At 44.3% G+C, this 22,153-nt stretch overlaps 1 protein-coding gene across 2 annotated transcripts in view; it reads right to left on the bottom strand.

Annotated features, from left to right (window-relative positions):
* Positions 1-22,153, bottom strand: part of CDH13 (cadherin 13) — a 749,080-nt gene that overhangs the window by 347,285 nt on the left and 379,642 nt on the right. The window lies entirely within an intron of this gene.

Genomic DNA, 22,153 nt, shown 5'->3' with positions numbered 1-22,153 from the left:
ACTCTCAAAGAATTTGAAGCCAGTTATAATCCACCAGAGACTCCCAAGTCCATCTCTTTTACCTTCTAAGTCTCTCCAGAACATGCCTCACCCTTACCATCTCCACCATGACTACCTCAGACCAAGCCCTTGTTAACAAACTGCCCATGCTCTCTCTTACCTGTTCTCCACTCCGCAGTCAGAATATTTTTTTCCAATGCAAATATGTCCATGTTGTGTTTCTACTTCTAAACTTCTTCATGTGCTAGTCATCATTTCTCTTTATGCCCTTTGCTCTTGATAACAGCATTCTCGCTTTCCTTTGAGTTACCACCCTTTTTCCCCCATTCTTAGTCCTTGTAGTTCAGGGAGAGCTGACATCACCCTTCCCTCACACCTGGCTCCAGGTGTGGGCATATGATTCAGATCTGGTCACTTAGAATCTACCATAACTGTGCACACACTGATCATTTCAGAGATGGGTATACACTTAAACTGGGCCAACAGAGCCATACCTAGGACTTTCAGAGAAATTACATGTAAATAATGCTTTTATAAAGTGTGTGTGGGGGGGGCGGTACTGAAGTTACTAAGGTAGTAGGGAAAATGCCAGGTGGACATCGTTGTTTGCTGCCACCTGGGGAAAATCAACACTGAAGAAAGGGGAGCCAGGGACTAGAGTGAGAAACATTACTGACAATATAATTAAATCACCTAGATACAGCCATTCCTGAAGTCCCTATTGGCTTTTTAAACATATGCATCGATACAACCCTTTTTCTACTTAAACTCACTGGGGCTGGGTTTCTGTCCCTAGGAGTTAAAAGTATCTTAACATGTCTGCTATGCATCATGCTTGCCTTTCTTCACCCATCAGCTTGCTTTGCTCTCAATGTTCTCTAGGGGCAATTTGCTCACCTCTCTTTCAGCATTTAGCTTTTTGGTAAGTATGGTTTCCTCCATTCTGTCCTGAGCTCTGTTAAGGGTCTGACTTTGATGTACTCATCTTTGAGTTCTCAGAGTCCCCTGGCACAGTTTCTCAGACACAAAAGATAGTCATCAGATGTCAGTGGAATGCTTACATTTTTTAATCCACAAATATTTGGTTCCAAAGTTGTTGGCTGTGTCACTGCACACTTCAGACCCTTCTTGCAAAGAATTACACAGACAACCACAGACCACACGCACAGTCCCTTATCTGCCATAACGCAAGGGGGTCTCAGAACTTCTTTAAAAATTAATTTGTTCCTTAATCAAGAAACATGAGCATTTCTAATTAACCAACCTTCTATGTAATGTAAACAGATCACAAGTAACTAAACAGCTTTGCCTAGCTTGTTGCATGTCTGAGAGCAGTACAGTGAGACCATTTTTAGCACATCAGCTGGTAGGCTGGGGAATACGCAGAATGCTCTGACTTGGGTAGTTGGAATGAAAGGAACTTAAAGAGTGGGAATTTGTCAGCTCTTAATCCCTACCTAGCAAATTAAATTGCTGCTACATTACATCATGACATCATTTTCAGAATTTCTTGAGATGAGAAATACCCATGGTTATGAGAGAATTGACTCAACCTAACATATGTGTGTGTGTGTGTGTGTGTGTGTGTGTGTGTGTGTGTTTGTATACATGCTACCTACACAGAGATGTGGCAGAAAGGAGATAATTCAGAATAGGATCGAGCTGGTTTGCATCAGGTTCTCACAGAAGCAGTGTACCATTTACACTAGAATAAGTCAGAGTTTGAGAGGAGATAGGAGGTGAGATAGCTTGCATCTGTAATGAGAGACCTGTCATTCTCTGATGCCATCAGGTGTGCGGGGAAAGCATCCGAGACAGACTAATGGTTCTGTAATAATGCTAATGGAGGATTAGCCCAAGGTGTATTCATTAAATTTCTTCTACCTTGAAACGATTCACTGACCCGGTTACTCTCATATCCTGAAGGGGGTATGGGTTCCAACTCAGATGCTCTTTACACCTTGACAAAGCAAAATGCACAACCCAGGAAAACTCCAGTGTGAGGACTGTTTTCTACACAGATATTACATTATTTAGTCAAATATTAGTGAACACAGCAGCACATACACTGATAGTTGACTCTATCAGCAAAGAAAACATGTTCTCTTTAAAGGCACGAATAAAAAATAAATAACACTCAACTTTGCCAAAAGCAAGTACCTCTAATAGTTTATTTTATTTTTTAATTTTTTAACAGACCTTTATTGGAGTATAATTGCTTCACAGTACTGTGTTAGTTTCTGTTGCACAACAAAGCGAATCAGCCATATGCACACACCATGTCCCCTCCCTCTTGAGCCTCCCTCCCACCCTCCCCATCCCACCCCTCTAGGTCATTGCAAAGCACCGAGCCCATCTCCCTGTGCTATGCTGCTGCTTCCCACCAGCCAATTACTTTACATGCGGTAGCGTATATATGTTGATGCTACTCTCACTCTGCCTCAGCTTCGCCCTCCCACCCCTTGTCCTCAAGTCCATTTTCTATGTCTACTTCTTTATTCCTGCCCTGCAACTAGGTTCATCAGTACCACATTTTTTTAATTCCACATATACGTGTTAGCATGCATTATTTGTTTTTCTCTTTCTGACTTATTTCACTCTGTAGGACAGACTCTAGGTCCATCCACCTCACTACAAATAACTCAATTTTGTTTCTTTTTATGACTGAGTAATATTCCATTCTATATGTGTGCCACATCTTCCTTATCCATTCATCTGTTGATGGACATTTCCTCTAATAGTCTAGAAACCAATGGAATATGGCCTGAAACCTTCTCAAAGGTTACATGGCTATCATTCACAGTGATTAAACAGATACGAAGAAACCCTCTACCTTGGGTAAAACGTAATTATATTTAAATGTGTGTGCGGCACACTGTTGATTCTTCCAAAAGTCCAGAATTTGCAGGCCAAGGGGTAGGACTAAAGCTTTTCTCCATCCAAGCATGTGGGTCTAGTCTTTGCTTTAGGGAATAGCAGCAAGAATGTGCAAGAAGTTTATATTGTGTATGGAATATCTTCCATTCCCTACCCTACTCTCTGTCCTTGGCACGTGGCCTGAATGGACTGCACAAGCCCTCTGACTTCCTGTGGGGTTTGGAGATGAGAAGTTGTGGGAGTTGAGTGAGGTCAGGGTGCTTACTACCCTGGACCCCTCCCTTCTGGGTTGCCCTGGGCTGGCTGTATCCCACGCTGAGGGGCTCTGCCCCTCTCAGGGTGGCCCCTGTACATGACTCTCTCCTTCCAGCTCTGTAACTGTTCCCTCAGTCCCCAGGGCTAGGGATGATAACGGCTCTGTTCTTCCTGGCTCCTTTGCACTTCCCCTTTTAAATAAGGCCTTTGTAAAATGGGCCCTCCTACAACTGTCTTAATTTGACTGTGCCATCTGTTTCTTATTGAGATGTGGTTACAAACAGCAAACAAGTTCAATATCATTTTTCAGATATTTGTTCAATATCATGGAAATCTCCAAACACTCCCAAACTCTAATCCTGGAAAAGCTGTCAGAGCCAAGATTAAAATTGGTGATGCAGGTGAGCAGTTCTATTGCTACGACCACAAACTACTTAGGGAAAATGGTTTTAGAGTTTTAATTCTACAGTATTTCTGTTGCTCGTTATGCTTACATTAGCAATCACCGCACTCCCGGAGAAGGTCATTCCATGACTCTTTCTGATCTTCAATTCCGATATCCTAGGAATTCCAGAATGGAAGTATGCTAAGGGGCCTTGCAGAAAGAGTCACCTCCCACACATGGGGTCCCTGTTCATTTTGCAAGAGAATATCTAGGGAGACACTGAAAGGCTGCATGGTCCTCAGGCCGCTGGCTGGTGTGCTGTTAAGTCTTCGAGGTTTTGCTGAACTTCGTTAATGATAGCAGTTTATCCCAACTGCAAAGATAATGTCGCTTTGTCAATGTTGCTTCCTTTTCAAATTCCAGCATTTTATGAAAGACGTCTACTCTGGGAAAGTGAGGTGAACAGTGGCGAGTGATGGGGACCTGCCAATAAAGCGCCTTAATGCAGTCAGTGTGACCTCCTCAAAGGAGAGCTCATTGTAACTGGTGGCGTTGCATGAATATCAGAAGAATTCATAATTACGGGAGCTTCATTAGGCTGTGTTGCTAAACACATCCTGAAAATGGTTTCTGATGCTGCTTTAATTTAAGAACAATGTTGGCATTGGGAATACTTGACAATTATGAGTTGGTAATTCATGTGAAATTGAAATTTTGACAGTTGTTGAACAGTTGATGAGTTTGTGTGTTTCATTTTATTTCTGTTATTTGGTTGGTTCTTTTGGTTTTCATTCTTGTGAAAAGCGACTTCACGCACAGCTGGTGTGTATGGAAGTGCAAAGCACACACTGTACTAAGTTTTCTAACTGCCACAAACCTAGTGGCTTAAAAGAACACCCATTTATTTATTATCCCACGATGTCTGTAGGTCAGAAGTCTGGACACAGTGGGGCTCACCTGGGTTTCCTGCTTAGGGTCTCACAAGGCTGAAATCAAGGTGCTGGCTGCGCTGTGTTCCTCACTGAAGGCTCAGAGGAAAATTCCTTTCCAAGCTTATTCAGGACATCAGCAGAATGGATTTCCGTCGCATGCTTCTCATCCTACCCAACTCCGTCTTCCAGCCAAGTCCTTCTCAGGCTCTGAAACTCCCTGAACTAATTCCTGCCTTACGCTGCTGCTTCATCTCTCTTACTCTCCTGCCTTGCTCCTCTTCTTTTAAGGGATCATATGATTATTTGGATTTACCTGGATAACAGGATCATCTCCCTATGTTGAAGCCGGATGATTAGTAACCTTAATTACATTGCAAAGTCTCTTGTGCCATGTAAGGTAACATAACCCCAGGGGTAAGACCTGAGGGTAGAGATCATGAAGGCCAGAATTCTGACAACACTGTGATGGTGAATTTTATGTCAACTTGACTGGGCCACAGGGTGCCCAGACATTTCATCATTGTTTCTGGGTATGTCTGTTAGGATGTTTCTGGATGAGGTTAATATTTGAATCAGTAGACTAAGTAAAGTAGATTGCCCTCCCCACAGTGGGTGGGCATCATTCAGTCAGTTAAAGACCTGAATAGAAAAGAAGGTTTGAGTAAGAGGAAATTCCTCCTGTCTGACTGCTTTGAGCTGGGACATTCTTTTTTTCCTATCTTTAGACTTGAACTGAAACTTTGGTTCTTCTTGGATCTCAAGCCTGCCGGCGTTTGGACCGGACTACACTATTGGCTCTCCTGGGTCTCCAGCTTGCCGACTGAGGATTTGGGGACTTCTAAGCCTCCTTTAATGTGTGAGCCAACACCTTAGTTTATCTATCTACCTATCTATCCATCTATCTCTACTGGCTCTGTTTCTTTGGAGAACCCTGACTGATACAAACATGCACAAACTAACGTCCAAAGTTACCCCTCTACCTTCTTTGGTCTCTAGAGTCATCAAGCTAATGGCAGTTTGGGCCCATTTTTCCTACGGGCCAAATGGTAAACGCAACCATGAGTTTAAAGTCACCTCTTCCATCTGGGATAAATATTTTCACTTAGATGCTTTATTTTATACTGATGTGTTCGCATGGTATGAGGGAAGACATGGAGGGAAGTTGTGAGATCCTGGTAAGCTGACTGCCCACCAAGTTCCAGGTCCTTATCTGTAAGTGAAAAATTCTTTGTCTATTTTTTGGGGTATGGCTGAAACGAAGTGATGTGTGTTAAACTCATAGCTCCGGATCCTGCATATTACCCTTAGAGCAAAGCTGGGCACTTACTGGTAAGTAGGAAGTGAGGCAGAGGCTACCTGAAAGGCCAAAACACATCTACCAATATTCTGGTTAGATTCATGGGCAGAAAACGTGTCTGTCATTTTTCATTTGAATTTATTATATCTACCTTCAGGATCCTCGATGGTCAATGTCCTACCAAGGACCTGGCCAAAAGGTTGGCCTTCATGAGAAGAGGTGAGGGGATCCTCCCTCCAAAACCAATGAAAATGTAAAATTCTTGGTTAAGATTTATATAACATTTATATTCGTTCAGCAAAGTTTTTATTTTTTGAGTTTTGGCTCTGTGAAGGAAGCTTGCTAAACCCAGAGGGGTGGATGTGCAGGGATTGAGAGTCAGGAAGTATCAATGATGTGGTCCCTATGCCCAGGCTACTCACAAGCTCCCCTACCTCCACTGCTGGTCCTGACATTCCCAAGGTCAGACGTCTGCCTGACACTCGGTACCCCTCACTATGTTCACTGTCTTGCTCTCAGACCATCTTAGATCCAACCTGGGTCTCTAACTGCCACTCTGGAGGGGAGCATAACTACTCGGGTATCTCATGATGATCCAGCAGTTCAGTACCAAGAGCTGCCTTTGCAAAGTGTCTACCATCTCCTGTATGCCAGGCTCGTAGAACATCCTGCTTGTAGTAGATTCTCTAGTGCTGCATCATCTTGGTGGTTTACATGACCCGTAGCATCTTGAAGCCTCTGAGAACTTGGGCAGTAAAGAAACCAATTTGACTTTGTTTCCTTCATTTACTTAACCAAGAAATCCTTTGAGTGATGCCTTACCCTCCAACTAATTCTCAAACTCATAACAAAATCTTGGAAGATGCTGGTTTCTCTTGCATTTTAACCTTTTAAAAGTTAAATAAATCCCTTAAACTTTGCATACTGTGTGGGGACCAGTCACTGGCTAATCTTAAACCTATTCCAAATCTATTCCCAATTCCCTTCTCTCTAGCCTGCCATACATGCACGCGTGCGTGCGCACACACATATACATATACATGTACGCGCGCATATATATATATATATATAAAATACTGGTTTGTAAGTGGTTCTTCCTGGAACTAGGGGTAATCATACAACACAGCTGTGCTCAGGGTTTTGGTTAACGAAACACCACTGAGGGCTTATGGTAAAGACTTTGCATTCCTAATGAAAAGTGACGACACTGTCTCCTTTCCCCTCTTTCTTCTTCCTGGAACACAGACATAGCTGTGGCGTTTAGTGCTGGGACAAGTCTTGCAGCCACAAGAGAAAGGCCAAAGGCACTGACTGTCAGATCACTGAAGCACAAGCAGCAGCCGCCCACCTCTCAGCTTCAGGAAATAGGAGACAAAGCAACCTGAGACATTTAAGCCACTTAAGTTGCTGTTTTGTTACCTGCAGCAGAAAGTGCTCCTGATTGGTATTTTACTAGATGAATCTAATGGCTAGATCCCTGGTTACGGTTTTTCTAGCTCTAGAACTGTTTCTTCTGGTGGTGTTTGCCCTTCTGTAATGTAGCCTGACCTTATCCTTTGAGTTACAATTAGGACCAGACACAGCTGGATTGTCTCAGGCTATAAGGAAAAATCCATGCAGACAGTCACAACCTAGAGCAGCTCCTTAGCCTGAAAAACTCTCAGCCGAAACTGCACTGTGTTTTTTGTTGCTTGCCTGTTGCAGTAAAATAAACATTTCTGATTCAGATGCACAGCCTTGGCTGGGGAACAGCACTGAATGCTTACATCAGAGACCACTGCATATGGGTAAACCAGTCTTACTGTGGAGGATAAGCAGGCCTACTAAGAAGTAATTATCCCACACTGAGACACAGGAAATGTAGTCCCCTTGAAGGAAGATGGGATTAGAGGTCAGACACAACCGGACTCACATAGTTTCTCCTCTGATTATCTGTGCCAACATCTCTGAGCTTATGTTTCCTCATCTGAAACACGGAGATAATAACACTCAGCATCACTGGGAGAATGAAATGGAATGACGAATGTGAAAGTGCCTGTCCTGATGTCTCTCCCCTATGAGGCAAGCCGTGATGGCTTGGTGAAGGAGCAGAGATGTCTGTTGGATGTGGCACGTAGTTACCAAGGGCAAAGGGAGGGGGTAAAAGATGGAGGATGCCCAAATGTCTTTCATTTACACACCTTGCTGAAATATGTCAGGAAAGACTGCAGTGTGGTTGTTTTCAAAAGCTTTCTTTCACTAAATCTCATACACCTGACAATGACAATGCCATAACAGAAATGTACTCAGGTTGGCAAAAGCAAAGGTCTTAGATTACCTCACGAATATATGGGTATTGGTGGAAATTTATGAAGGGGTATCTAACTTGAACTATTGTATTGTTCCAAAAACTCGACATTTTAGTGGACACTGGATTTTTTTAAAAAGAATTTTTCGGATACCTGGTAAGCAATCTCCTTAGAAAACACTTACGAGTAGTTCTTTTACTTAATTGATTGGAATCTTTACTGATGGGAATTCCTTAGGGTGAGGGAAACACAAAAGCAGATGACAAATTAGATGTGCTATAAAACAAACAACCCCAAACAGAGAGGGACCATTTCTTGAGGGGGCACTATATATTGGGGCTGGCAAGAACTTTTATATATATAAAATCTCATTTAATTCTTATAACAAAACTGCAAAATAAGTAGAGCACAGGCATACCTTACGTAAGGGACACATTCTCGAATATCTCAAATAATTGAAAATGCACATAATTCAAGACTAATCTTTACAAAGAATGGTACATATTCATTTTTATAAGCTAAAACAGCATCAACTATGGCAAGAGCAGATTTATTTAAAAATGAACCCTGTCTTTAGCAATAAAAAGGAATGAAGTACTGGTACCAGGTACGTACGACACAGGTGAACCTTGAAAACATTCTGCTGCATGAAGGCAGCCAGTCACAACACCCCACGTAGTGTGTGATTCCAGTTAAATGAAATGTCCAGAACAGACAAATCTATAGAGGCAGAGCGTAGATTTGTGGTTTCGCAGGGCTGGTGAATTTGGGGGGGAAATGGGAAATGACTTCTAATGAAAACAGCGTTTCCTTTAGGGATGGTGGAAGTGTTCTAAAATTGACTGTGGTGGTAATTGCACAGTTCTGTGACTATACTAAAAACCACTGAATATTACACCTGAAACGGGTGAATCAGTGAATCGTATGGGATGTGAACTGATTTCATTGAGGTTTATACTAAACCCTGCCAGCCACTTTGAGAAGTATTTAATGCTTGGCAAATGCTTCAAATTTGGGAGATGACATCATTTCTAAATTCGTGGACAAATGAGATTGTGTTAGTATTTCCATATTGCAGCGTTTCAGTTTGTCTAATTCAAACTCATACAAAACGCTGCTGCAGCGGACGATCGTCCATTCAAAACGAGGAACTAAAGGCTCAGATTCACACAGCTGATAAGAGAAGGAGCCAGGACTGGAATTCGGCTTTGGTGGTTGGCAGAGTTCCTCCCTCCTCTGCAAGATGCGAGGTGACAGCACTGTGACCCTCCTGAATCTGTTGTCATTTTAGAAAAAAGATGGTCAGTAGCTACTAATATATTTCCAGCACGTGTAGTATTTTGTTAGGCAACGTGCTCAACGCTTGACATCCACTTTCTCAGTGAACCTCCCACCTTCCCTTTGGAGGCATTATTGTTACCCTCATTTTGCAGAGGAGTTACCCAAAGCTCAGAAGGTAAGACAACATGTTCAAGGTCTCGCAATCAGTAGTGGAAACGTAACTGAAAACCAAGTCTTTTGGACACAGGAGCCAGTGGTCTCAACCCTCATGCTGTGCTCTTGTCAGAACATATCGATCTTCCTGATGACTGACGGGCACATCCTTACGATGCATTTCCATGGGCAAGGAAAAATATTAATATTCTCTGAAAACCTTCTAGGGCCGTCTTAACATTCCCGGTACCTTTCCCCTCCCTCACTAGTCCTTGGGATTGGACAGGAGGTCAGCACACTGACGTAAATGGCAGCCACACGACGACATGCATTACTGGAGTATTTTCAGGTAATCACTACTGGACTATGACCTGGAATTGCTGACAGGAGGGAATTGAAACCTCTGTGCCTAGAAAGTTGCCATCACAAGGCATTAAGTATGTTTTTAACCTAATAAAAATATCTAATGACAAACAGACTTCAGGATGCTTTCTGGAAAGAACTCTAAGATAACAGAGGAGACAAAGACCATTTTTGTTCCAGTAAAGGCTCAATTTTCTGACTACCATACAAAAACTGGTGGCATGAAATGCATACAGAGGCATAAGTGGCTCCGAATGTCCTGAGCAGCACAGCACAGCAGTTAAGCATGGCTTGGAGTCAAATGGTCTGGGTTAGCATTCTTACTGGCTGAGTGACACCGCACATGTCAGCTGTTATTAGGTTTGGCAACAAATACAGAGAACCCAATGTAACAGTGAGTTTAATAAGACAGAAGTCCGTTATTGTCTTACGTAAAATAATTCTGGAGACGCAGCCCAGGGCTAACATGATATTCCACAAGCAACAGAATCCAATCTCTATCTTTGTACACCTCCCTAGGACATGGTTTCCATTCTCAAAGCCACCTTACAAAGCACAGTGGCTGCACGAGTTCCAGCCATCATATCCTCATTCCAGGCAGCAATAAGAAATGGGTGGTAGGAGGAGGACAAAAGGGCACCCTCCCCAGGTGACCTGGCTCCCAACTCATCCCAGAAATCCAACACAACACTGTTTACAGCTCACTGGCTGGTATTTGTCACATGGCCACATCTAGCTGCAAGGGAGGCTGGACAACAGAGTTTTTATATGGACACACTGCCACTGTAGTGGCGTACGTTGGGGTCTGTTACTAAAAGAGACCAGAATGGGGCTTCCCTGGTGGCGCAGTGGTTGAGAGTCCGCCTGCCAATGCAGGGGACACGGGTTTGTGCCCCGGTCTGGGAAGATCCCACATGCCGCGGAGCAGCTGGGCCCGTGAGCCATGGCCGCTGAGCCTGCACGTCCGGAGCCTGTGCTCTGCAACAGGAGAGGCCACAACAGTGAGAGGCCCGCGTACCTCAAAAAAAAAAAAAAGAAGAGACCAGAACGGATACTGAGGGAAGAGGTCTCTGCTCTCCTGGAAAGACTGGTTTCTAACTTTAAGGTTCAATGTCCTCTTTGGAGACATGGAGATGCTCACTGTATCTCCCTCTCAGGACACGTGGGGTGAGTCAGTGAGGTGCTGCAGAGGAACCCCTTACCACAGGGAACACAGGGCCTGGCACGGCTCCTCCTCACAGGCACTCACTAGCAACTTGAGCTACGTGCTAACTGGGCATCCTTAGAGGAGGAGGTTCTGGCCATCACTCATCCCCGAGCTCACCACAAATTGGTACCGACCAGGGCCGACACTCTGTAGCATCTCCTCTCCAGACTTTAGGTTTGAGCCTCATAACCAATACTCTTCATTTTCTCCATCTAGGGAAGGGTTTCTTAACCTTGGCACTATTGATATTTTTGAGCCAAATAACCTTGGGCTGTGGGGGCCATCCTGTGTATTGTAGGGTGTTTAGCAGCAACCTTGGCCTCTACCCACGAGGTGCCAGTTGCACTCTCCCCTCCCCCAGTGTGACACCCAGCGTGCCTGGGGAGGAGGGCAAGTCATCCTCAGCTGAACCATTACTCTTTCTGTGATGTCTGCATTCACAGAACATGTTTCTTTGACAGCAGCAGCATGGGTCTCTTGGGTTATGTCTTAGTGGCATGGGTCAACACTTCATGTTAAACCTACTTTTCCAAACTAGCAGAAATCCACCCAGCCATTTTCAAATGATCTGTTACATGCAGAAAACCAGATTAACTTAATTCTGCATGTCTACGTTACTATTCAAGTCATCATCTGTAACCCTGGCTTATGACTTTTGTGAGCCAATGAACATGGAACCTGCCCAGCAAGACAGAGGGTGAAGTTGCAGAATTGAGAATAGAAGCAGAGGAACAGACGGCAAGCCCCTCATTGTGTCTGATTTTGACGGCCAAGGGAAGAGAACCGTGAGGTCCTCCATCATTCTGAAAAGTGATCTTTCCTGAAGATACAAAAGCCAACTGCAGAAACATGAGCCCTGGCCTGCCCTCCCCATGAATCGAGTGTCCCTGTTAGCAGCCCACTATAAACCAGGAACATCGCAGAAAAAAACTGTGGCACACTAAACACAAGAGAAAAAAACAAAAAAACGAACAAGAAGAAAACACTGAAATTCCCCAAACCAAACTTTAAAGAAATCTTTGAAAATAGCCAGGCTTCTGAATAATGAAATAGCTTTGGGTACTATGATTGATTTTTAAAAATGCAGCCATAATTAAAGCAAGAAAGCTGTAAGTCTATTAAATTTTTTTCTTTGATACTGGAAAACTTAATTCATGACCTATATTTTATAAGAACATATACTTAAAAGGGATTTTATATGCCCTCTTCTCATTGAACTCAGAATACTGAATCTCTTCCATTTACTTAAGAAGGGAGGTGGTTCTATACCTAAATTACTCAGGGCTTCTTTTAGTCTACTGTTCATATATTAAGGTGAAGTGACTCAAAGGTATTTGTATAGATGGATGGAAGCAGCCGCCCTAGACTCTGCCCTCAGAAGGGACAGGATTCTTAGTGCAACGGTGCTGCAGTGAAAGCTGGTTTATCAAGCTTTCTGCTGATTATAAATCTTTTCTAACTGACAACTGTGGACTGTCTTGATTGATGGCCAGCATGCCTCATGAATACTGGAGAAGAGTTCTCCCTGAGTGTCTCCTGGACACACGCTAGGGGGAGGATCTGGCTGTATTTGAGAAGGCAAATGCGACACACACACGTACATGCATGCGTACACAGGCGTGTATACACGTGCACGCACACAAATACATACACACTCACACATATGCATACAAGGAAATGCTCCCTAGGGTGGCAGATTTGAATTGATCTTAGTATTTTCATGGGTGAAGTGGTACAAGGACAGTGGGTGCCATAGTTGAGAGGAAATGAAAGGGCACGGGAGTTAGGCTGAATTTGAATCCCAGCTTTATCGCCCACCAACTGTGTGACTTTGGGGAAGTAACCTAACCTCCCTGAGTCTGTGTCTCCTCGGCTGTAAAAGCACTGTAAGGATTGCATTAAGGTATAGGCGTAGAACCTAGACCAGAGTCCAGTACGAGAAACATTATGCAGGTGGTTACCCCGGCTTCTTTCCTGGGGGGCTGGCACCGCCTCCCTGCCCTGGTCCTAGAGAGATGCTCCTGCGGCCCCTGCCTTCCCCAAGCAGCACTGTCGCGGGCTCAGGATGTGTTTTTCACCTCCCTTCCTCACTCCTCTGCAAGCTCCTCCGAGTCAGGGTCCATGTCTGTTTTATGCATCCCTCCCTGACCCCATCCTTACTGAGCATCAGCGTATCTGGTACCGAACTCGCACTCCAGAGATATTTGTTAGAAGAGGAATAAATTGCCAATAAAGACAGCATTTGTTTAAAAATCAAATAAAAAGGGAAGTTTATTGTGATTCATATTTTCTGCCATTTGGGGCTACCTGTTCATTGACGGAATTTATTGAGGGGCTACCATGTGCCTGGAACTGTGCTAAATGCTGACAGTTGAGGATGAAAAGACAGTCTGGTCCCCTGGCCTTAAGCTTATGCCGTAGAAAGAAAACCGAAAGTAAAATCCAGTTCATACTTGAGGAAAATTTATAAACCTATTAAGGTTTACAGTATTACCATAATTCCAAATAGATGGCATTGGTTACAATAATCCGGCACCATAAAATGAGTCAATATTCAGTATTCCCCCATTCATCATGGGCTCATCGCAAAAATCTTACATGACCTCTTCTAGTCACCTCCGTTGTTCCCACCCTGGTCCAGGCCACAGACCTCTCGTGCCTGGAGTGCTGACATCTCCTGGTTGCCCTACTTCTGTTCTCCACTGAGTAGCACAAGTCATATTTTAACAGTAAAATCAGACTTTACCACTCTCCTGCTTAAAACTACCCAAGGGATTCCTACTAAATTCAAAATGTAATCAAAACTTACAGAGCTCTAACTCAGGGGTCTGTAAACTTTTTCTGTAAAGGACTAGGTAAAGGATATATATATATACATATATATATATATTTAATATTTTAAATATTTAAAATATATTAAAATATATATTTAGATAGTTTATATATATATTTAGGTATTTATATATAAATATATATTTTATAAATTTTAAATACATATATATCTAGGTAGTATATATTTTTGGCTTTGTGGGACATTGAGTCTCTGTCCCAACTACCCAACTCTAAGAGCATCATGTAAAAACAGCCATAGTCAATGCTTAGATGAATGCGCATGGCTGTAATCCAATAAAACTTTATTATCTTTATTAAAAAGAACAGGCAGCAGGACAGATTAGGCCCATGGCCCACAGTTTGCTGACTTCTGCTGGCCTATCCCCTGGAACTCACCAGGTGCCCTTCTCGCTGACATTCTCCCACCACAATGGCCACCTCTCTGTCCCACCATCTTCATTCCTGCCTCAGACCTTCACACTTTCTGATCCCTCTGCCTGGAATGTCCTTGCTTGGCCCCTTGACACTGTGGCTCCTGCATTCTCACTGGTCTCAGCTTAAATGTCACCTCTTTGGAGAGATCTTCCTTGACCTCATTGTCATTCTATCACATCACCTTGTTCTATTTTATCCAAAGGTCTTAAATTACCTTGTTTATTCCATTCATTGTTAATTATCTTTCTCTTCCCACTACAGTGCAAATGCCTTAAGAGTGGAAAGCTAACTGGTCTTGGCCGCCGCTGCATCTCCAGCACCTAGAACACTATCTGGCTCATAGACCCTGCCCAATAAATTTTCTTTAAGCGATTTTGCTGAATGAAGTGTCATCAGGAATTGATTTGAAATAAGTGTTTCCCTAAAATTATAATTGTTTAATGCCATTGTGGACCTGCCACTCTGTGGTATTCATCTATAACACTAAGAATTCCTGGGCTGTTCAGAGTGGATCCTCAGGGATCAGGGATGGATTTCAGTGGCATTGCAGTCCACCGTGCTCGGTGCTGTTAACAACTCAAGGACGTTTTCATATTTATTTTGTAGCTGGTCAACTGTCACCTCATTTCCATTTTGACTGGAAATCCCCATCAGATTTATTCTTTCAAAATGTTGTAGAATGATCACTAAGCTTCTGAGGCTACCAATGCCTCTTTACCTTCCCTTCACTTTAAACTATTATGTTATTTTAATTAAGTTAATTAATAAATTTTTATTTTATTTTTCCATAGTTGATGCCATAAATCCTTCTCTCTCCCAAATGGGGAGGGATGGAAGGATGACTCCCAGCCTGAGACTAAAATATACCCAGCAAATTACTGGGTCAGGGCTATCAAGTATTTATTTTTATGAGGAAGTAACCTCCATGAGCACAGAAGCCATATCTCTCCAGGTCACTGGGTTATCCTCAGTGCCTCGAAGATCTGACATGAATGAGTATAAGGGTGGGTGATGGGCAGAGGGGAGACAGACACATAAGGAACAAAGATTTCATGGTTAGAGAGAAGAGTGATTCAAAAACAATGTGGTGTTTGTTTCCTGAATTGGTCTCTAGCCCCACTGACTCATACATGAATTTAGGTGGAGAGAGGGCTACAAACAAAAATGAGAAGAGCTGTTTTCAAAGTTCCCCACATTTAAGATGCGACACACAGTTTTACTGGTTGGGTATCCTTTGAACAGAATATAGGGCTCTGGACGTCCTCCCCTGTCTCAGCAAGCCCCGTGGTATCTCCAAGGCACCAGTGGACCAGCAACAACATGCACAATAGTGCCCATCAGGGAGGGGCTGGGGTATAAAGGAGGGAAAATAATAATGGCTACGACAAGGTTGTGGATAGGCTTGGTTTAGAGCCCCTGTAAGACATCACTTGGGGACCCCAGACATGGTTAGAAGCAACTTGGTGGACATTCAGTTTCTTGAGTAGGTAGCAAAGTCCAGATAACTCAACACTTTTGATACTCTTTATTTTCTGGAACTTTCCTTTTGGGAAGATGTCTCTGATTAGCTTATGCAACTCCTTCATAAATTTTGTTTTATGGTCAACTGCACTGGAGTGATTTGCATCATAATTCAATCTGAATGACACTGCAGCCTGTTAATGACATCTGTTCCTAGGCAACTTCCCTCCCCTAAGACTCCAATGATGACTCCAGGGGAGGGGTCAGAATCAACAATTTCAGTCCTCTTCCTCGGCCAGGCAATCTGGGGAGAAGTTTAGAGCAAGGCCGTTCACAGCCTACAGACACAGTTAGTGAAGTGACCACAAGCCTTAGAGATATTGGGTATAATCCAGAAATATAAACAAATGTCCATCAGTGTGCTCATATGTGAGCGGAAAGACTATTGTATCTTCATGCATGAGTTTAGCCAAGGTACAAATAGAATCCTCTGATTACAAGTGTCACCCCAATATACATCAAAATGTAATAAGCATATCATTTATCCTATCAATTCCACTTGCATGTATTTACCCTAAAGAAATTGTCACACAAGTAGAAAGAGACGTGCTCTCCCCTGCAGAATTGATTGTAAGTAGGGAAAAGTGAAAACAACTTAAGTCAACAGGGGATTGGCTGACTAGATGATGGCAGATCCCGATGCTAGCTGTTTAAAACAATGATGTCGCTTGATATTTAATGATTTACAAAAACGTCCATAGGACGCTGCAGGGCGAAGAAAGTGAGCTAGAGAAGAGCACGCAGAGCTCCATTTCTGTGAAACTGTGTGTGTGCGTGCATCCCTGTGTGTGGAGGTGCCCAGGGAGAGTCCTAGAACCATGCTCCCTGAGGTGACAACTGTGGTCTCCTCCGGATGGTGAGACTGGAGGGTAATTTTACTTTAAAAAAGCTGGGGAAGAAAGTGGAGTCTCATTTTTAAAAGAAATTTATCTACTTAAGAAAAAAGTAGTCCCATGGCCACTATTCCAGAAGCTCACAGGACTGGTTGGAATAGCTGAAAAATGGAAGAACCTTTGATGTGAAAGTCTAAACACCAGCAGAGGAAAACCGGAGAGCTGGTGGACCAAAAGGCCACATGCAATTACTGCAACGAGTAAACAGGTGACCAGAAAAGGGACTCTACCACCAGGTCATACCAACAAACTGAGAATTCATGCTGAGCTAGGTCTCAAATACCAACTCTCGAATATCAAAACCATCTTTATTTGGCTCAAGCTGTTTTAGAAAATACCAACTGCCGAGCAAAGCTGAGCTCCTGGGACAGCCATTTGTCCCAAAGACCACTTGATTGGCTGCTTCCCTCATGTCTGCCATGGTAGGACTTGTTTAAAAATTAAAGTAACTGGGCTTCCCTGGTGGCGCAGTGGTTGAGAGCCTGCTTGCCGATGCAGGGGACACGGGTTCGTGCCCCGGTCCGGGAGGATCCCACATGCCGCGGAGCGGCTGGGCCCGGGAACCATGGCCGCTGAGCCTGCACGTCTGGAGCCTGTGCTCTGCAACAGGAGAGGCCACAACAGTGAGAGGCCCGTGTACCGCAAAAAAAAAAAAAAAAAAAAATTAAAGTAACTGAGACTTGAAGAACAGAAACTCAGGTGGATCCCAGAGATAAAATAAAAGACAAAGCCCCCTGCTCTCCTCATATCACCTCTTCAGGGAGGCTGGCTTCCCTCCCTCCTAGGATGAGGGGTCCCTATGGCTACACTGCCTTGCCCACCAATTTCAGTTCTGATTTATCTGTTGCTTGTCTCCCTGCTTGGCTCTGCAGACCAGGAGGGAATGAGCAGCATCTGGCAGGTCCACAGCTGGACCCTCAGAGCTTAGAATACTGCTGGCACAGAGTACATGCTCAGTAAAAATACTGGATGGAAAAATAATAAAGGGAGCAAGAGAGGGTACGGGTCCTCAGACTCTCAAAAGTTAGAAGACGAGGATTTCGCTGCTAATCCCTGCCTCTATTCAATAGCCTCAAGAAGTGTCAGCACACAACTAAGCAATGGGCATCTCTCAGCACTCAGAACACACACCTCTAGGTCCTGTGGTCCTGTCTTCTCTCTAAAGAGAAAGGTCAACGTGACATTCATCTTTCTCAGTTATGTAGTTTGAGGACTATGATATTTCCCCCATTACCTCCCTCCCCTGATGTATCTCAAGCTGCCCCACCTGTCTGGGTGGTGGGCTCCCTTCTCCCAGCTGCCCCTGCTGACAGGCAGGGTGGCCAACAGCATGCGAGCAACAGCCAGCTCCTGTATCTTGTTGGAAGGTTGCCCCTGAGCTTCTGGAACCCAGCTTGCTGAAACCCTGCTTGTGGCCCCAGCTGACCGAAACGGCCTGGGAATTAATTAAAGCCCCTCTGGGGAGAGCTCTTAATGGATGTCTGCCGGGCTTACGGGCTGGATAGCCCAGCTCCCTGGATCCTGAGCTGGGCTAACTCCAATGTGTGTGTTTTACGTCATTTCCCAGAGCCCTCTCTCCCTAAGGGATCAAGCTCAGAACTGCCTGCGCTGGTAGCTGGCTTAACGCGGCACCTGAAATTGGCCGGCTTCCCTTTCCTGCAGCTCTCCCCACTCACGATCCTGTACCTGGCAGGTAAACCACCCGCCCTCAGTCCTCATATTAGGGTCTGTTTCTGGAAGCCCTGCACACCATTCCTCACGGACAGCCCTTCTCAATGGTGTCCAGAGGACCACCAGTGGCAAAAAACACTGGGGAGGTGGTGCCAGCAGGCACTGCGGGGCCCTGGTGTGTGTGTCCTCCAGGAGCGTCAAGGGTCCCAGCCTCTACCTACCCCCTACTCGTGAGGTCTTAGCATGCACTGGGCATTCAGAAAACATCACACTCACACGGAGCTCTCGTTTTCTTTGAGGAGCAGCCAGGGCCTGGGCGTGGGTCCCATAAATCAATGCCTTGCAACTCCACAAAAGGAACAGTCCATAATCTGCAAAGTTCAAAAACTATTATTTTCTGTTGATCTTCCTTCATCTAGTGATGATTCCCCAAAACAATAGCCTGGAGTTTAGTGCTGAGCAGCTAGAAATGGCCTCCTGTCTGCACATACAGATAAATATGGGTGACCTTCCTCCATGATGGACTGGTGCTGATGGCATCTGGGTACACTGCAACATGAAAATGATGCTTGGTTGGTTGGGAGATGGATGTTCCTTCACACAAACTGCATGTCTTTTTGCCTTGCCTTGCCTTCCCTAAAGGATAGGCCGCCAGAATAATAAGAATAATTGGAGCATTAACAATACACTGGCATTTCTTGAACACTTATTATATTCCAAGCATTAAGTGAAGCACATTGCCTAATTTACTCTTTGCATAGAGTTTTCTAGGGTAGGTACTATTCTGCACCCGCCCCATCTACAGACAAGGTGACTGAGGCTTCTAGCAGGTTCAGTAACCTGCTCACAGTCTCACCTCGTTAAGGAGCCTGGCAGAGCATCAAACCCAGCTCTAGGCCACAGTGCTATGTGTAGGACCAGCTACATAATTTCTGGGGTTCAGTGCAAAATGAAAATGCAGGGCCCCTTGTTGAACATTTATTAAGAATTTTAAGATGGCGACAACACAGCATTAAACCAAGCGTGGAGCCCTTCAGAGCCTGGGGCTCTGTGAGGCTGGGCAGGTCCCACCCCATGAAGCTGGCTCTGGTTATGTGGATGCAGAAGAAAAGTGATGTGAGTGATGAAAAGGGCTCCCATGTTAACATCGTTTAACCCTAGAGACGGAGCAACAGCTCACATGAAATGAAAAATGAATCAAGGAGCCTGGCTCTTTGGTCAGAAGAGCTGGTTATTTTATCTCAGGAGCTAAATCAAAGAGTCTGGGCCTGCAAAGAGTCTGTGTGAGAGAACGTGCTCAAGAAAGAGCCTGTGCCTTGAGGCCAGACGCGGACCCTGATTCTAGCTCGTCCACCAGCTGAGGGACTTTGGACAAGTTCCCGGACCCCTTTGAGGTTCAGTCTTCTCATCTGCCTCAGGGCAGAGTGGAGGAAATGATACAGTGATAGAAAGCTGTCGGCACACAACAAATGCCCACCTAAATGTCGGGATCATTCAATGGCTATTTTCACCATGAAGTTTGTGGGTCAGTTGAAAGAGCACATGATTTGAAGGTTGATGCTGCAGGTTGAGTCCTGAACACTGTCCCCCATCAGTCATTCGTGTGAACTGGGCAAAGTCAATGAACTCTTTCTGGGGTCAGCATCCCCCTCTGTGAAATGGATGTGATACAAGGTCTACAACACATAGGATTCCATAAGCGACCCACGAGAAGGACATTGTGGAAACAGAAGAGGCGATCATTTCTCTAGCCTGTCAGGGCTTGTTGTTACGACTTACAAGGGGCTTAGGTTGGGAGGGGACTGGAAAATGGGTCCCACCTTCTTTCCCAGCTCCCCACTGTCCTCGCAGACACTTCAGGGGCCATCTGCCTGGGCTCTCCCACAGGGTGCTAAGTAATCTAAGTGTTTTTTCCTCTAAAACTTTTCCACAACATTTCCATATTTTTGACCTCAAATTTGACTGACTTCATGTCAATTTCTGTTTTATAGTCCAACCCAGAGGGTACTGAGAAAGAAAGCAATGACTCAGGCCAAATTCTGCATAGCTGGAAGAAACTACTCCATACAGATATACAAGTCTTTATGTATTTTTATATGATAATACCGCTCATAAATAGAAGTTTGAGGTGATTTATGTTTTGCTGGGTATGTGTCCACCCTAACCGAACTGCTTTGTGCTTTAAGAAATTCAACAAGCATAAAAGATTCCCGTTTGCTTTGAAAATACGATATGTATATAAAGCAATAACATTTGAAATTTCTTTCTCAAGCTTTAAAGAAGGGCCCAGTGGGAGAAAAACTGGACATCGTCTAATCATATACACACATAATATACAAAGACATATACATGCTCACAGCCGACTCCGATGTAACCACTGTCATTTACATTTAGAACACTCTTCCTGCCCATCTCGAGTTCCAGTCACTCACATTCAGGGCCCAGGTACCACAGATGGAAACTGGGAATCATTTTTCTGCTCTGCTCAAACTCCAGTCTCTTTAACAGCTTTCCCTATCGGTTCTCGTAACTTGTTCTGCACATCAGCTTGTTTAAGATTTCCGTAAGCATCCAACCCAATTCTAGGGTGTGTCTCAACAGAAGCCATCTCTGCATCAAAAGCAGCCCACTGAGTGGAGCCATGGGGAAGGTCTGCCCTGAAGTGACCTGACCCACCTTCACCTGCCCGCTCTCCATCTCTCCAGGACGCTGCCCATAAGGCCCTCTCCTTCTTACAGAATGCATTCAAAACCCGGAAGGGAGAGGGTGCTTCTGCCCCTGGGGATCTAACTGATGAAGTGCACAGAGGCCCAGCTCCTCGAAGCTGAAGGGAGCTTTTAGGCACCTTGCATACAATTATTCACCTGGTAGTCCAGGCAGGTTGCCATGACAATGCTTCCGGAGCCTCCCGTATCTACATGCTATTGATACATCCCATCCATTCAGTAAAGGGGGAAAAAGAACCAGCTAAAGCAGCCCCTGAGCTTCCATCTCCCATCGGTCTGAGGAGTGACTCCTTTGCTTACAGCAGTTGTTTGGCGTAATGCAGACACAGCAACACTGACACTCTTCATGTGGCATGTTTTCACTCAAATGTATTTGAAAGCTTAAAATCAAAGTCCAGCCTTAAAATAGGGATTTTTCTACTTTGCTCTTCACTTTCTCAAGCATTATACTCAGGAGTGACTTCTGCTGCTGGTCATGGAATGCTTTAATTAGTAGCTATGGGCCAGAAAAGGGAGCTCTCAATTCTGAAACCTTCTGTGATAGAAAGGTTAAACATGGGGAAAAGATACCAGGAGTTCCATAGTAACCTTGAGTGATTTCTGTAACACTAGGTACATGTATTGCCAGAGAGAGAAATAAAATGCTTGCTTTTGGCCCTTTGACCGAAGAGAAAAGTTTTCTCTATCCATGTCTTCTAAGGAAAGGGAAAAAAAAGTCCTACCCATTTTCCCCAAATGGTTCTTATAAAAAGGCACTTATGAAGAGAAATAACTGAGGAGCTTGCAGTGGGGACCTTAATTTTCTTCAAAGTTCCACTATGCCACAAGCTCAGCCTTGGGCCCTCACAAGGGTGAGCTAGATATTTACATGGTGTCTGACATCAGCCACACATGGGAGACTGAGATGTCGGTCCTCCTTGAAGGATCACCTTTGGGCACAAGGGAAGACATTTTCCTAGTTTGCAACACGCCAGTCATGTTCTGAGTTGCAGCTTTCCAGCTCTTGCCGCTATCCAGGGAAATAATATGTCAGTGTT

Source organism: Delphinapterus leucas, chromosome 20 (genome assembly GCF_059928025.1).
Source record: "Delphinapterus leucas isolate spDelLeu-1000000601 "Yukka" chromosome 20, BTC_Dleu_Yukka2, whole genome shotgun sequence".
Lineage (NCBI taxonomy): Eukaryota > Metazoa > Chordata > Mammalia > Artiodactyla > Monodontidae > Delphinapterus > Delphinapterus leucas.
This window is presented reverse-complemented; position numbering and strand designations above follow the sequence as displayed.